The following is a 4,101-nucleotide window of genomic DNA, read 5'->3' on the forward strand; positions in this document are numbered from 1 at the left end:
AGGATGACTTCAAGGGCGAAGTCTGAATCTAGTCGGGGAGAATTGTAACATCCCGACTCCCAGGTATAATATTTAATTATTTACATTCTTTATTTTAAAGAAAATCGACAAGTTGGATTCCCTAACTCGCCGAGTAGAGGAGTTAATGGCCGCGTGATTCTTAGAGTCTACTCGACGAGTTGGAATACCCCAACTCGATGAGTAGGTGTTGAGTAAGAAAACCCTAAATTTCAGGATTTTTGCCCTATTTAAAGGACACTAAGCCTTCATATCCGCCTCCTTTGTCACCTTAGAGCTCTGTCAGAAACCCTAGATCAGTTCCACTCGTTGTGTGTGTGTGTGAGAGAGAGAGAGAGAGAGAGAGAGAAGGGGAGAGAGAAAGATTAATTTGAGTGTTCTCGTGCATTTTTGGAAAGAGATTTGGAGAGCAACATGGATTGGATCGATGAGGGAATTTTGGATCCAGTGTTCTTCAATGATTAACTTCTATTTGGAGGTAAAAAGCTACCATCTTTACCATTTCTTTTGTTAGATCTCATTCTAGGGAGTTTTAGGGTTTTCTCCCATCCATCTTTTAGTTATTGAGTCACTTGAGCATGTCATGACGTTGAAACCTCAGATATGGACTATAGGAGGTCCCTTATGCCGAAAGAACCAATCTTTATTAAGCTAGAGGCAAGCTTTTATGCATCTAACCCTATATAGAGCTTATGTTGGCATTTTGAGCACTAGATGCCATTCATGGACGTAAAGCTTGAAGCTTTACATGGTATTTCAGCCTTTGGAGGCTAGATCTAGAGCTTGAGACCTTAATTCTACTTAGAATCGTCTAAATGAGAAGTTCGCTAGGGGGACTATGCGAGTGCATGAGCCAACAAGATGAGTCAGCTAGGGTTTTTCCCCGATGGACTGTACGCACTACAACTCAACGAGTTGATGAGACAACTCGACAAGTTAAGTTGGATTTTCCTGATTTACCAGAGAAAACGAAGGAACTTGGCAAGTGTAACACCGAAAATTTAAAACCAATTTTTTTTCATTTTTATAAAAACATAATTCCATTAATATTCATAAAAACACCCATTTAATTGTTCAACAAAACAGTACAAAATCCCAAGATCGACATGTCAAACTCCAAACGTGTGTGTACGGATCAAGCCGGCGCCTTCCCGCGGTCGTCACTAGTACCTGAAACAAATAACACCAACACTGTAAGCACGAGGCTTAGTGAGTTCCCCAAAATACCACATATAACACATATTTGCCACTCTAGGCTGTAACTCTGTGGGTCCGTGCACCCAAACTCTGTGAACCCTCAGGTTCTAACTCTGATAAACATGCACCACATAAATCACATAGAAATCATGCAGTACAACACATAACATTCATAGCATACAAATACTCTATCACATAGCTCTGGTTACCTACTCAAGGTAAGATATAGTGAGAAGACTCACCTCGCGTGTTTCGGTAAATCGTAACCCTGAAATCGCTAACACTCGATCCGCCGAGCTGTAGTCCCCCTATAGCACAATACATCTCTAATTAACACTTTCCCAACTAGGGTTGACCACACTATAACAAGTCACTCTTGGTCAACGCTGGTCAACGGTCAACGGTCAACTTTGACTGGACTCAGCGAGTGCACTATGGCGACTCGGCGAGTCTGTGCGCATGCACCAATTTCCCTGGAACCCTCCCTTGACACGTCGAGCATTTCCCCCAACTCGACGAGCTCCACCTGGCACGAGTGGTGGGGCCACCATGACTCAACTCGCCGAGTCTCAAGAACAACTCGGCGAGTCCAGTTTGACTCGGTCCACCTGTCCTTCCTGTCTCCCCTTTGACTCACTGAGTTCACCCTTCCCAACTCGGCGAGGCCACTCGCTGAGTGGTCGGGCAACATTCATGCTACTCGCCGAGTCTGTTCTTCGGACTCGGCGAGTCCGTGCCATGCACTGACTCAATCTTGCTCTAAAGGTTAGATCCAGTCCATTAATCCATAGATCCAGTCCCTCCATGCTTATTTAGCACGTAAAGTCACAATCTTGATGCATCAATAACCTCTATATGATCACAAATGATGTTTTTGACTCAAATACTTCAACACAAGGTCAAGGGCTCCATTTCCACCCATAAATCTTGATGAGTGAGGCCCTCTGGACCTCTATGGATCCAGATCCATGGTCTCAACTCAAAGAGGGAACCAAAGGGGTACCAAATCACCCCATAAATGACCACATTAAGCCCTAAATTGCATCAAGCTTCACCAAACAGAGAATGGTCCGAAAATAATACCTCTAGAGTGATGATCCAAGCTCCAAATCCACGAAATAGCAACCTCCTTTGCTTCCTCTTGCCTAGGGCCTCCTTCTTCTTGCTAAACAACACACCCAAGATCAAGATTGGCTCTCTTTCCTTCACAAAACGCTCAAGAACTCTAGGGACACTCTCTGGGGGTTGGATGAGTACAAATGACGGCCATAAGGCCCTTTAAATAGGCCTCAAACCCGGAGATTTAGGGTTTCATTACACAGCGCAGACTTGCCGAGTCCATACCCTGGACTCGCCGAGTCTGGGGGTGGTATGCGGTACTAAAATGCAGCTTAGTACCCAACTCCTCATGAAATTTCTTCCAAAAACGGGAAGTGAACCGCACATCGCGGTCTGAAACAATCGAGATCGGCACCCCATGCCGAGATACAACCTCCCTCACGTAAATCTCCGCCAACTTCTCCGCTGAAGAACTCTCACTGATGGCAAGAAAGTGAGCGCTCTTTGTCAACCTATCCACGATCACCCAAATTGCATCAACTCCTCTGGCAGTCCTCGGCAATTTGGTGATAAAGTCCATAGTGATCTGTTCCCACTTCCACTCGGGAACCTCCAATGGCTGCAACTTGCCATGCGGTCTCTGGTGTTCGGCCTTTACCCTTCGACAGGTCAAACACCTCTCGACAAACCATGCTACATCCCTCTTCATACAGGGCCACCAATACTCCTTCCTTAGGTCCAAATACATCTTCGTGGCCCCGGGGTGGATCGAAAATTTCGATCTATGAGCCTCCTCCATCAATGTAGCACGGGTACCGCCCACAAACGGTACCCAGATCCTGCCCTGATAAGTCATAAGGCCTCGACTATCCGACAAAACTCAGAAACCATCCCAACAACCCGCTCTCTCTTCTGCATCTCCGGACGCACGGCCTCGGCCTGAGCCCCACGAATGGCGTCCAGAACTGGAGCTATCACGGTCAATCTCAAACATACATCCCGCAGGGGAGTACTCTCCGCCCTGCGACTCAATGCGTCGGCTACCACATTAGCCTTGCCCGGGTGGTACAAGATCTCGCAATCATAATCCTTGACCACGTCTAACCATCTCCTCTGCCGCATATTTAGGTTAGGTTGATCCATCAAGTACTTCAAACTCTTGTGGTCCGTGTAAATCGTACAACGAACCCCATACAAGTAGTGCCGCCAAATCTTGAGGGCGAACACTACTGCCCCCAACTCCAAATCATGTGTGGGGTACCTTGTCTCGTGAGGCTTCAACTGCCTCGATGCATAAGCTATCACATGACCCTTCTGCATCAATACCGCTCCCAATCCTAGGATCGATGCATCACAGAATACCACAAAACCTTCCACACCTTCCGGAAGGGCTAATACTGGAGCTTCACACAACCTCTGGCGAAGCGTCTCAAAGGAGGTCTGCTGCTCGGGACCCTATGCAAATGTCACACCCTTCCGGGTCAATCTGGTGAGTGGAACCGCAATCTTGGAGAAATCCTTAATAAACCTCCGATAATACCCTGCCAACCCAAGGAAACTTCGGATCTCAGAAGGTGATCTCGGCACCTCCCACCTCATCACTGCGTCAACCTTGGCCGGATCGACCAATATCCCTTTCTGGTTAACGAGATGTCCCAGGAACTGGACCTCCCGCAACCAGAAATCACACTTGGAAATCTTTGCGTAAAGTTTCTCCGCCCTCAAAACCCCAAGCACCTCCCTTAAATGCTCCTCGTGCTGCTCTCTGGATCTCGAATATACCAGAATGTCATCAATAAAAACAATCACCGACCGATCCAACATCGG

General features: G+C 46.9%; 1 long non-coding RNA gene across 1 annotated transcript; it reads right to left on the reverse strand.

The window, feature by feature from the left end:
- Positions 1-1,112: 1,112 nt before the first annotated feature.
- On the reverse strand, positions 1,113-2,409 carry LOC145008871 (uncharacterized). Its single transcript, XR_013663683.1, has 3 exons — positions 2,299-2,409; positions 1,458-1,523; positions 1,113-1,188 (listed from the first exon to the last, which is right to left on the reverse strand). It is a non-coding gene; the product is annotated as an uncharacterized LOC145008871 (long non-coding RNA).
- Between the last annotated feature and the right edge of the window lie 1,692 nt (positions 2,410-4,101).

Source organism: Lactuca saligna, chromosome 8 (genome assembly GCF_052625555.1).
Source record: "Lactuca saligna cultivar CGN05327 chromosome 8, ASM5262555v1, whole genome shotgun sequence".
Lineage (NCBI taxonomy): Eukaryota > Viridiplantae > Streptophyta > Magnoliopsida > Asterales > Asteraceae > Lactuca > Lactuca saligna.